At 34.7% G+C, this 12647-nt stretch overlaps 1 protein-coding gene across 1 annotated transcript in view; it reads left to right on the plus strand.

Moving 5' to 3' along the window:
* LOC125857448 (uncharacterized) overlaps window positions 1-12647 on the plus strand; it is a 622948-nt gene that overhangs the window by 442520 nt on the left and 167781 nt on the right. The gene's annotated exons all lie outside the window — the stretch shown is intronic.

Below are 12647 nucleotides of genomic sequence, written 5' to 3' on the forward strand. Positions count from 1 at the left end.
CTTAGAGTCCATTCAAAAAGGCTTTTGCAAATACTTTAAACTTGTTTTAAGACTTGAGTTTTGAGTTAAGTAAGAGTAACAAATGAAATTTATTTCTTCAAAAAGAGTATATGGGAAATAAGTATTCCCAAAGAGTAAATGTTTTCACATTTAAACAAGAGAGGAAACACTAATTTCCAAGAGAGCCTTTAAGCTAGTTTTTGAGTAATTATCTCAAACCACAGAAAGAGTTTTTGTTTTTACACATATGAGCTGAGTATTTTAGGATTTGTATTGAGCACCGATGTGGGGACGAGTTTATAACAACTCAATGTTCCATAAACCATGTAGCCAACGTGGGTAGAAAGGGTCATACTTTTTAGATGATTCCTTAATGCTTTTTAGCATAGACTAGCAGATCCACTTAGTTGAGGCGTTCTATATCCCAGCAAGTTATAGGACAGTTCTGGCAGCGTGGACGAGACGTCGTATCATCACATAGCTCATAGTAATGGTTGTCAATTAAAGAAACTCCCACAGAATTATATTATTTTATTATATGATAAAATTGAGTTGTAATTTACTGTTTAAATGTTTTATATAAACTGCACATTTACTATGGTTTAATTCTGCATTTGAGTAAAGTATTCATGAGATGAGTAAAGTTGAGGTAAGTGTTCTTTCAAAAATCATTTCAAGCTTATGTCGTGTTTAGTTTTCCCCTCGCATGCTCGTACATTCAATGTATTGATGCCATTTGGCCTGCATCTTTTTATGATGCAGATACAGGTAACCAGGATCAGCATCCAGCACCTCGTTGATCTAGTTGAGCACTCAGAGTCAGTTGGTGAGCCTCCTTGCTTTCCGCAGGATCCCTATTTACATTGCTTTATTACTTTTAGTTGTTAGGATGATCGGGGGTCTTTTCCTAACATCCCTCACAATTTAGAGGCTTCATAGACAGTTAGTTAGTTCGTTTGTCTTTACATTTTCATTCTGTTATGTTGAGACTTGAGTTTTCCTTATTGGCCAGTTGAGTGTTTCCTTTACAACATTCTAGTTTATTACATGGATTTATCTTTGTTGAGTAAAGTCTTCCGCTGAGTAGTAACCCAGGCCAAGGGTTCGCTTGGGGCCAACAATGGTTCTCGACTGCCAGTCCTGCCCAGGTGTAGGCTCAGGGCGTGACAGTCTCATATTATATCTACTCACTTCAAGAGTACTTCACTTTGTGGATATTAAGTTGTTGCATCATATCACTATGTGTTTGTTCAAATCGAAAGATATTGACACTTAAGTACACGTTCCTTCCTTTTGTCCAAAAAAATTTCTTACTCTTTATCTTTGCATTAGTGGGGGATTGTGATATTAATTCTAACTTTATTCATTTTTTGTGTAATGCAAAACACAAAGTAAATTATGTTACAAAGAGAATATTTTTTCCGTTCCAAAACAAAAGAAGAGTTTTTGTAGAATGTGATGTAATGGCTTTTAATGACATTAACTGTAATGACCTGTTAGGTCATTCTGAGTACTAGAACTATTTCGACTCTTTCAGTAAACTTTAAATGGTGATTTTAAACTATTTATTTAACTACGGTGAATTTAGTTGACGGGTAATTATTAAATAATTATTTTTTATTTAATTAGTAGTTAATGGACCAATTTCATAATTTATTTAGTATTCTATGTCTCCTGATCCATATACAAGAATGAATTAAAGTTAAATTGGGTTTAATTTATTCTTTAGTCAAACACTAAACATGTTTCAACGTCGACAACGAGAAGTAAGGTAACCTAATTAATGCTATCCACCTTATTTATACTTTGCATCCGATTTACATATAATTGTCGCTGAGTGGAGATATTTTTACTGCTTAGTTAATGGACAAAAATTATAAAATTAATATTTTAGTTGAAAGAGGTTTTGAAATTGAAAAAGTAGTTTATGGGTGTCACGGGTTTATTGTTAAGGATTTGTCTTGGTAATGATAGTAACAAAATTGAGGGATACTAATGATAATATCATTGATCGGTGGGTATTTATATTGTAAATCATTGTGGCTAAAGAATGTGAATTGAAAAGTAAAAGGTGCATTGTGATTGGAAGGTGGAGACCAACTATTAATGATGAGCAACTAAGGTTTTAGTGTGATTGTTAATCAAATTTGAGTTCTAGATGTTATAATTGGATTGGGTGTTGGGTTGCTGTGTTGGGTTGCTTCTAGTCTGCCACTGGTTTCGTAACCAGTGGATTCCATTTTTATATATTATTATTTTGTTATCATAATATAAATTAAGTTTTGATATATTGATATAGGTAATTAAATATTAGGTGTATTGTATTACTTGAATACCATTAAAGTTATGATAATGGGAGGAATTGAGACTAACCTTAGGCTTTTACTTTAGGAAATTGACTATAGATTTGGATGGGTTATAGAGTCTAGGCTATATATATAGTAATATGAGTTTCTACGGACTCGTTTGCTTATGAATATTGTATACTTGATAGATTGGAAACGTTTGAAGGCATTGAGGAAAGGAAAAACATTGGGAAATTAACTTGCTTGACTTCGGTTCTTCGGTTAAGGTAGGTTATGGTTTATTTTATGTGATAGAGAGACTCTTAATAGTGATTGATATTCATTGAGTTATATTGTGAAATTTTCTATGTACTTGATTGTTGTGGTTTGGATAATTGATATGTTGTTTGTGATTGGTCTAAAATTTCAAGACCGCAAAATCCATAATCTTGAATTTGTTCTATTAAAGTGATGCCTTGCATAAAGAAGTCGTGATGAAATATTGCTAATGAAGTGTAAAGTGATGATAAAGAATAAGAAATTAACTATGTTGTTGGATTAGGTGCCACGAGCTGACACGATATATTTGGATAGGGTGCCACGAACCGGCATGATATATTTGGATCGGTGCCATGAGCCCGCATAGTATTACTAGATCGGGTTTCATGTTCCGGCACGATATATTTGGATCGAGAGTCACATTCTAACACAATATATTTGGATCGGATGCCACTAGCCGGCATGATATTTTTGGATCAGGTGTCACGTTCCGACGCTATAGCATTAAAGAAAAGCATATAAGAACAGCTTAGTGCCTGTTTGGAAAGTCACCCTGGTAATTGGATTTGGTGTAATTGGGTGTAATTACATTGTCTGTTATGTTTGGCTGGACAAGTAATTACTTTGTCATCATGTAATTGATGTAATTGGCAGGGAGTAATTACACTCTCCAATTCATAGGGAGAGGCTGTGAATTGTTGGTAATTACATGGTGTAATTACCAGTTGATTACTTTTTAATTTCTTTTTATTTCTATTTTTATTTTTATTATTCTAAAAGTTTATTTTTATTTTTTATTATTATATTTCATTTTCTTCTCATTCTCAACCTCACTTCACGTGATTCTATGCAATTTTTTAGTATTATCTATTTCTTTATGCCATGCTTATTTTTCTCATTAGCATAATTTTATTAGTATTCTAATTTTTAAATTAAAATAGAATTTATTGTTAAGTAAGGTTATAGACTTACGTTTTTTTTAAAAAAAAAAATCATATTTATGTATGATATGTTGAAATTTCTGATAAGAGCATTATGTTAAAAATTTTGTTTCGAATTTATAACTTATGTTATATTTTCTGTTTAATTTGTTTTAGTAATATTGAATTCACATTGCAAGTCATTTTTTAATTAGACTTGATAGATTATCGTTTTGTCAAACATTTTAATAATTTATGGCATTTTATTTATATAGTAATCTTTTTATCAAACATGCATTTCAAGATATTCGTAGAAACTTCATACTTTTAGTTTTTATGATCAATTCAATTGGAAAAAATATAAATCAATTATTTTTTGTCATAATATTAGTTAAGAACATATTTTTATTAATTAATATATTTTTTAAAAATAATATATATCTTAAATATTTAATTTAATATCATTTATAAAATTTCTTATTTGTCTAGTATAAATTTTAAATAATTAATTTTTATTTTTAATATAATTTTATGATTGCAATTGTGCATCCAGAATATGTGTAATTACACTGTAGCATCCAAACTGGACACGTGTAATTACAATGTAATTACACTGTGGCAATCAAACAGGTCAGTGTAATTACTAGATTGAGTAATTACTAGGCTAGTAATTACTGCCCTAGTAATTACACTAATTCCAATTATCAGGTGGTTTTCCAAACAGACCCTTAATGTACCCAATCTCAAAGAAATCATTTCTCAAAAGAGTGTGGTGTAGAGGCCTGAGTCCTCATGTATGTTCTTGATAGTGTGGACTGATTATGTACTTGTTTCAGTGTTGTTGTCACTTGTTCATGTTATTTGTTGCTTGTCACCTGCTAAGTGTTATAGTTGATTTCATATTATTACTTTATGTATATTAATTTCTATTTTGGATCCGCCGATGATATCTAGTCAATACATGTTGCCCCGTACTTACCCCTACTTGTGTTTTTCTTTGTTTTCCTTTTGTGGAGTGCAACGAGTGTACCAACGACTACGACTCGCCTCAGTTCTAGCCAGTCTCCAACACTTCAGGTTCCAGGGTGAGCTATTCATTCGAGCTTGTGTTGGATTCTCTCGGTCATGGCATAATGTCCTTAGTTTTTGGACACAAACTACTTTATTCATTCATTTTGGTGTCTTTGATACTCTTAGACTCAGTATTTGGAGATTAGTAGATTTGTGTATCTTACATTAATAAGATTTGAGCTTCCACATTATCGTTTGTATTATGTAAGTTGAATAATAAAAATAAGTTGGGGTTGAATTCGTTGGTTCGTCCATCTAAGAGGTTAAGTGTGGGTGCCACTCATGACTCATTTTGGATCGTGACATTAACATTCACAATGCGTTATACAAATTAAACCTTCACTTTGAAACTTCTCTTTTGCAAATTCTATATAAGCATGGCCTTTTGTGAACATTACTACACAAACAACAAAAGAAAAAAACATTTTCCTTCTTTCTTCTTATTCTTAGACTATTTATTTCTTGGGCAGTTAGTTTTGGACTTTCAGCCACGAGTGCACGTGTTTGAGAGTAACTGTGGACCCTTGGGGAGCGATCGGCTACAACGACTTACATCGGAGTCGGATCGAAATCGCTTTCAAGACATTGACTTGCCACACCACAATATTTGTAATAAATTATTTACTTCTTTGTAATTTCAGTTCAATATAAATATTGTAGTATTTTTCCCAACGTACATGAGTCAATATTTAGGAGGGTTCCAAGTTTGGAGCCTACCTTTTGCAAGATGTGCAAGTCGTAAAATTCAGTCGATAATTCTAGTAGACGAAGCCAGCTAGCTGTGTACCTGAGGTGTGCTTGAGAAACAAATTTTGGCTCCCATTTTTGAACTAATAGGAAATTATTGAAAATGAACCAAGGCCCAAAAGATGAATCCCTTAGCAGTTGGAGAACAAATTTTGTTTGAGAGAGATTTTTCCTTGAATTACCAAACTTAAACTCCTCCTTTTCACCATTTTGTATTATAGTATTTATTTTAAAATATTTTTAAAATTATCAATATTTGTATTATATTTGAAGATTTTTGTATGACAAGATTCCTTACTTCGTTGATACGTATATGATCATCATTAGATATTTTCAAAACCTTACACTTCTTTTTAATTTTTTATAACTCAAGTATGTTACTTAATAATATTTTTAAGGAAAATATAAATATGCATCATTTGTCAGATAAAGAAGGTATATATGTACCACATTTTTTAATAAAGAAAATGTCCGCTCTTTATCAAAGTTGAATGGTAAATACACACCTTTTGTTTCACTTATTTCCATTATCCCCTATTACTTTTAAAAATCTCCAAAATCCCTTATTTTGTTTAATGTAACCGAGCTGCATATTAATGTATCCGAGTCAGTATTTAATATATCCGAGTTATATATTATGTATCCGAGCTAGTTTTTAATGTATCCGAGCTACATATTAATGTATCCGAGCTAGTATTTAATGTATCCTAGCTACATATTATGTATCCGAACTAGTTTTTAATATATTTGAGCTACATATTAATGTATCTGAGCTTCAATTATTGTATCTGTTTTTTTAATTTTTAAGGGATTAATGTAATTAGAAACTTATTAGGGATAGATTGTAATTTCATATTAAAACTATGGGATTTATGTAATTTACCCTATATTTATCCCTTATTATTTTTCTGGTGAATGTCAATATAAAATGTAAGACAACAATAGTTATTTAAAGAATAAACTCATAAATATATTTGCTAACAAAATTAGTTTAAGTAGATCACTCACCAAGAAAAAAAATTCTCATAAAATCACTCAACTTTGATTTTTAACTCAAAACTTACTCAATTATGAAGTCTTTTATCATACACAATATTCATAGGCTAATAACCCATGCCAATTTGATGGGAGGGTTGGCTGGAGTGGGGTATAAATGTATTACGTTTATAAATGTCCTCTTAATGGGTAATTATTAATTTTTTTCGTCACTAATTAGCAAAGTGCAATAACATCGACTTTTTTTCGATTTATTCATACTAAGTTCTCCACTCCAATGAAACGCAATCAAAAATTGTGAAATTCGGTATCTCAATTTAATTTAATGTTATAATACTTGTTTATCTCTATTTCTGTAAGAAATTCAATTATTCGAGAAAGATGTTAGTTAGATTTTAATTAAAAATTATATTTTAGCAATTTGTCGATGCATAATGTTGAAGTTTGTAATTAAATTTATTTTTGTTCTATAATGTTTGTTATCAAATGAGGTACGCACTTTGATTATAACATTCCGCCTTAAAAAGGGCTAAATTTAGAAAGCACTAAATTGGAAATAGCTAAATTGAGAATTTTGCAAGTTATGCTTAAGTTGTGAGTTTTGGGTCAACTTCAAACGACCATAACTTTCAGTACAAGATGAGTTAGGTGGCCCATAAGATATCAAATAAAAGATCTTGAAATCCTGTTTCCAACGCCACCGAGTTTGCTAAATTTTGAGTTCGGATAATGGAGATATACCCGTTTGAAGTTAGTCTGTCTGGTTAAGGAAAGTTATCCGAATTAATGGGGGGTATTTTGGTTTTTTCCTTACCCCATCAGCTTAAAACATTTTTTAGTAATATTTTGGGGTCAAATCTGATTTGGGTCAGTTTTACAAATCCTAAATTACGCTTAGGGTTTGAGAGGAGTTCAAGAAGAGAAAAATAGGAGAAAAGGGAGAACGATCAAGATTCTTGCAATTTTCGAAGGGTTTTCGCCAAGGATTCGATCCTAAGAGGTATGTAAGCTTTCATAGTGTTGGGTTCGTTCATCCACACACAAAAATTGATAAATTTGAGTTCTTGATGAATTTCTTGATGTTTGTGATCTATTTTTTAAGTATGAGGTTTCATTGAGTTCTTCCGAAAAGGATCTTGTGTTTAAGTGTTGTTCTTGAGTAATGTAGAGTGGATTTCATTGTAATTATGTTGGGTGTAACAATCCATAAGAGTTTGAGGGGAATCGTTCGATTCTAGAGGAGTTAGACATGAAAACGAAGCAAGAAAATTCATCAAAATTCTGGGAGAAGGGGTGGGGCGCCGCGATGTGCCACTCAGTGCTCCCCAAGTAAGTTTCTGTAGGATGGGGCCTAGGGTGTCGTGCCACTCAGTGCACCCCAACCCACCTTCAGCAGTTCAGGGCCTGGCACCCCACGCCACTCAGTGTGCCAGGGTCGCCAGGTTCCCTACACTTCCGTCCTTCTTTCCATGTGAGTTCCCTCGAATCGTACCCATATTTTCTACTTGATATCCACACTTAAAATCTTTGTTAAACATCAAGAGATCATTCATAACATGAATCATAACCCTTGAATTCATAATTCATAATTCATAATTCAAATTCAAGGTAGAGTTAAGAGTAGAGTCTTGAGAGTTCTTCCGAGTCGTTTTGAGAAGTCTTTTACAATCTTTTAAAATTTGTTTTAAGACTTGAGTACTTGAGTTTGAGGATGAGTAGAGTTGAGTTCTTTTTTTTTAAATGATATATGGGAACTAAGTATTCCCAAGAGTAAATATTTTTACATCTAAGATGAGAGGAAACACTGATTTCCAAACGAGTTCATGAGGAGTTTTGAGTATTGTCTCTTTTAAGAGAAATCTTTTGAGTAATAATATCAAAGTTGAGGATGAGGAAATGCTTTTTTTAAAACATATGAGCTAAGTTATATTTTTGGAGTAGTATTGAGCACCGATATAGGGGAGAGTTCAGATAACTCACAACCCCCATAAACCATGTAGTCAACGTGGGTAGAAAGGGTCATACTTTTTAGATGATTCCTTATTTCTTTTTAAGCATAGCTTAGTAGATCTACTTAGTTGAGGAGTTCTATACCCCGTCAAGGTATAAGATAGTTCTGGCAGCGTGGGCGAGACATTGTATTATCACATAGCTCATAGTGATTGTTGTCAATTAGAAAATCTCTGAAACAGAGTTTATTTTGTATTTTTATGTACAAACTGACTTATATTGTATTTTCCAATACATTGAGTTGTTATCTACTATTTTAAAAGCTTTTCTTTATATCGCATTACTGTTATTGTTTTTCTATTTAAATTAGTTGAGATTGAGTTGAGGTTGAGTTGAGTTGAGACGAGGTAAGTTGTTTCTTCAGTTCCAGTTCAAGCTTATGTCATGTTTTAGACTTTCCCTTGCATGCTCGTATTTCCATGTACTGACGTCAATTGGCCTGCATCGTTTCATGATGCAGATACAGGGAATTGGGTTCATCAACCGGGTCTCCGTTGATCCAATCGAGTTCCAGCTAGAGTTGGTGAGCCTCCTTGCTTTCCAAAGGGTTTCACCTTGAGTTTACTTTTCAATCAGATTTTGTTTAGTAAGATGTCGTGGGTCTTGTCCCGACATCCATCTCAGTTAGTAGAGGCTTCATAAATAGCCAATGTTAGTTCATGAGTCTTTTTCATTTTCTATTGTTTATGTTCCAAACTTGAGTTGCTCTTGTGGACAGTTTGAATATTTTAAATGTTCTAAGTTAAGTATTTGAGGCTTTTGAGTTTATCCAATGTTGAGTAAGTCTTTCGCTGATAGTTGAGTCAGGCTAAGAGTTTGCTTGGAGCCAGCAATGGTTCTCGAGTTTCAGCTACGTCCAAAGTATAGGCTCGGGGCATGATAAACTTGGTATTAGAGCACAGAGTTCAAGAGTCCTAGGGTGTCTATGAATTCGTGTCTGTAGAGTCCTAGTTATCAATGTGAAGCACACCACATTTACAACATTTAGGAACTATCTCATTTCTTTCATACTTATTTTGTGCGATAGAGTTCAACTCTATAAAAGTTTCTTCTAATTCGTGCTTGCACGTATATTTCAGATCATGCCTCAACGAAGAGCTATTATAGGTCATCCCGCTAGGAGGAATGTTGATCCTTAGGGTCAAAGGGTACCCAATGCACCAAAATTGCGACCTCAATGAGAGGTCACTAATGCTGAGTTTCGAGATGCTATTCGGATGTTGAGTCAAGTGGTGACCAACCAAGCTAGACAACAAAGAGGGAATCGACAGGATGTGGCTAATACATCCAAGATTCGTGAGTTCTTGAGGATGAATCCTCCAGACTTCACCGGTTCAAGTGTCAATGAGGATTTGGAAAACTTTGTGGAAAAGTTGTAGAAGGTGTTTGAGGTGATGCATGTTGCAGATTCTGAGCGTGTAGAACTAGATGCATACCAACTAAAGGGTATTGATAGAGTATGGTACGACCAATGAAAAAAGAGTAGAGCTGAGGGTGCACCTATTGTGAGTTGGGTTGTGTTCGAAGAGGCCTCCGTGGGGAGTTTCTTTCCCCGTGAGCTGAGGGAGGCGAAGGTAAGAGAATTCCTTACTCTGAAGTAGGAATCTATGAGTGTGCATGAGTATAGCCTCAAGTTCACCCAATTGTCCCGTTATGCCCTGGAGATGGTTGCTGACATGAGGAGCAGGATGAGTCTTTCTGTATCTGGGTTGTCTCGCATGTCAAGTAAGGATGGCAAGGCAGCTATGTTGATAGGAGATATGGACATAGCAAGCCTGATGATCCATGTGCAATAGGTTAAGGAAGATAAGCTGAGAGATAGAGAAGAGTTCTGAAACAAGAAATCTAAGACTGCAGGTAATGAGACCGGACAGCAGAAGAGTAATGCAAACCGGTCATCTTTTCAAAAAAATCCAAATGGACTTGCTCCATCATCTGCTAGTGCACCTGCAACAAGGAATAGAAGTGAGTTCAAGAATCAGAGTTCGCAGAATTTCAGGGCTAGACCTACACAGTCTCAAGGTATTGTGGCACAAGGAGGTAATGGGACTCCTGCATGTGCTAAGTGTGGTAGAAACCACCGAGGAGTGTATCGTGATGGCTCCATTGGTTGCTTCAAAATGTGGTCAGGCAGGTCATTTCATGAGAAAGTGCCCTAAGAACATGCAGGGTGGTGGTAATGGGGCCAATAGACCCAAATCTTCTTCAGCGGCTCCACCAGACAGAGTTGCACCTAGAGGAGCTACTTCAGGGACGGGCGGAGGAGCAAACCATCTGTATGCTATCACCAGTCGCCAAGAGCAAGGGAATTCGCCAAATATTGTCACTAGTACGATCAAAGTTTTTAGTTTTTATGTATATGCTTTGCTAGATCCAGGAACGAGTCTATCTTTTGTGACTCCTTATATTGCTATGGATTTTGGTATTCTTCCTAAGTAACTTCTTGAGCCCTTTAGTGTTGCTACACTTGTTGGTGAGTCTATTTTAGCTGAGAGAGTTTATCATGATTGTGTCATTTATGTTAATCACAAGGACACCAAGGCTGACTTAGTTGAGTTAGACATGGTAGATTTTGATGTCATTCTAGGTATGGAGTGACTTCATGCCTATTATGCCTCAGTTGATTGTAGGACTCGAGTAGTTAAGTTCCAGTTTCCTAATGAGCCAGTTATTGAGCAGAGGAGTAGTTCAGCATTACCTAAAGGTCTTTTTATTTCGTACCTTAAGGCGAGAAAGTTGGTTTTCAAGGAGTGTATCTATCACTTAGTCTGAGTTAATGGCTCTAGTGTTGAGACACCACCTATTCAGTCAGTTCCAGTTGTGAGTGAGTTCTCAAAAGTCTTTCCAGATGATCTTCCCGGAGTCCCTCTTGAGAGAGAAATAGACTTCGGTATAGATATTATTCCTAATACTCGTCCTATCTCTATTCCTCCATATAGAATGTCTCTAGATGAGTTGAAGGAGTTGAAAAGGCATTTGAAAGATCTCCTTGAAAAAGGCTTCATTCGACCAAGTGTCTCACCTTGGGGCGCTCCGGTCTTATTTGTGAGGAAGAAAAATTGTTCTCTTAGAATGTGTATAGATTGCCGGTCAGTTGAATAAGGTTACTATCAAGAATAAGTATCCACTTCCGATGATTGATGATCTTTTTTATCAACTTCAGGTTGCCACTTGTTTTTCTGAAATAGACCTCAGATCAGGCTATCATCAAGTGGAGTAAGAGAAAGTGACATCCCTAAGACAGCATTCAGGACCTGTTATGGTCATTATGAGTTTCTGGTCATATCGTTTGGTTCAAATAATGCTCCTGCAACTTCATGGATCTTATGAACAGAGTGTTTAAGCCTTATCTTGATATGTTTGTTATCGTATTCATCGATGACATTCTAATTTGTTCGAGGAATGAGGAAGATCATACTAGTCATCTCAGAATAGTTCTCCAAACCCTCAAGGGTAGAGAGTTGTATGCTAAATTCTCTAAGTGTGAATTTTGGCTTGAGTCTGTGGCATTCTTAGGCCACATTGTTTCTAGTGATGGAATTTGAGTTGACACTCAGAAGATTGAGGCAGTGCAAAACTGGCCTAGGCCCACATCTCCAACTGATGTTAGAAGTTTCTTGGGATTGGATGGCTATTATAGAAGGCTCGTAGAGGGGTTCTCATCTATTTCATCCCCTTTGACAAAGTTGACTCAGAAGACAACAAAGTTATTTTGTTGAATTTGCTCATTTACTACTATTCAGATTGCCTTATTTCTACAAAGGTGGTATAAGTAAGTATTTTCTGACCAATTCTTGCCACTACTTAGTTGGGGTAGTTGATGTACTTACCAAGTATGTATTTTTGTACTTACGTTGCACTTACTGTACTTTTTGTACATATATTAATCCTTATATCAATAAAGATCGAAAGCAGGCTTAAAAGGTGATTTGGAGATTTATGGGGTACCTGCTTAGTTCAGAACACTGTGTACTCCCTCCCTATTTTGTTATTGGTGTTCTATATTCCAAGCACTACTTACATTCAAAACTATTGTATTGATTCCGTTTTAGTAGCTCATCATGACTTGAAATACTAGATCCTAGGGGTAATTTAGGCATTTCCTCATTTCTTCGCTTTCAAAACTTTTGTGTGTTTTTACCTACTTCAAAATTAATTAATTATTTCGGCAATGAACCGAAAACTTGCATGCTTTCAGGTCCGCCTAACAAGTAGCTAAGGATTCTATATCTATATTCATAATCTAATTTTAACTTAGATTGCTAGGCCAATTGCTCAATTTCTCAATTTGAACTTAGGTCTAAATTACACAATTCTAACTATGAAAACTCAGTATTTC

Source organism: Solanum stenotomum, chromosome 3 (assembly GCF_019186545.1).
Source record: "Solanum stenotomum isolate F172 chromosome 3, ASM1918654v1, whole genome shotgun sequence".
NCBI classification, from domain to species: Eukaryota; Viridiplantae; Streptophyta; class Magnoliopsida; order Solanales; family Solanaceae; genus Solanum; species Solanum stenotomum.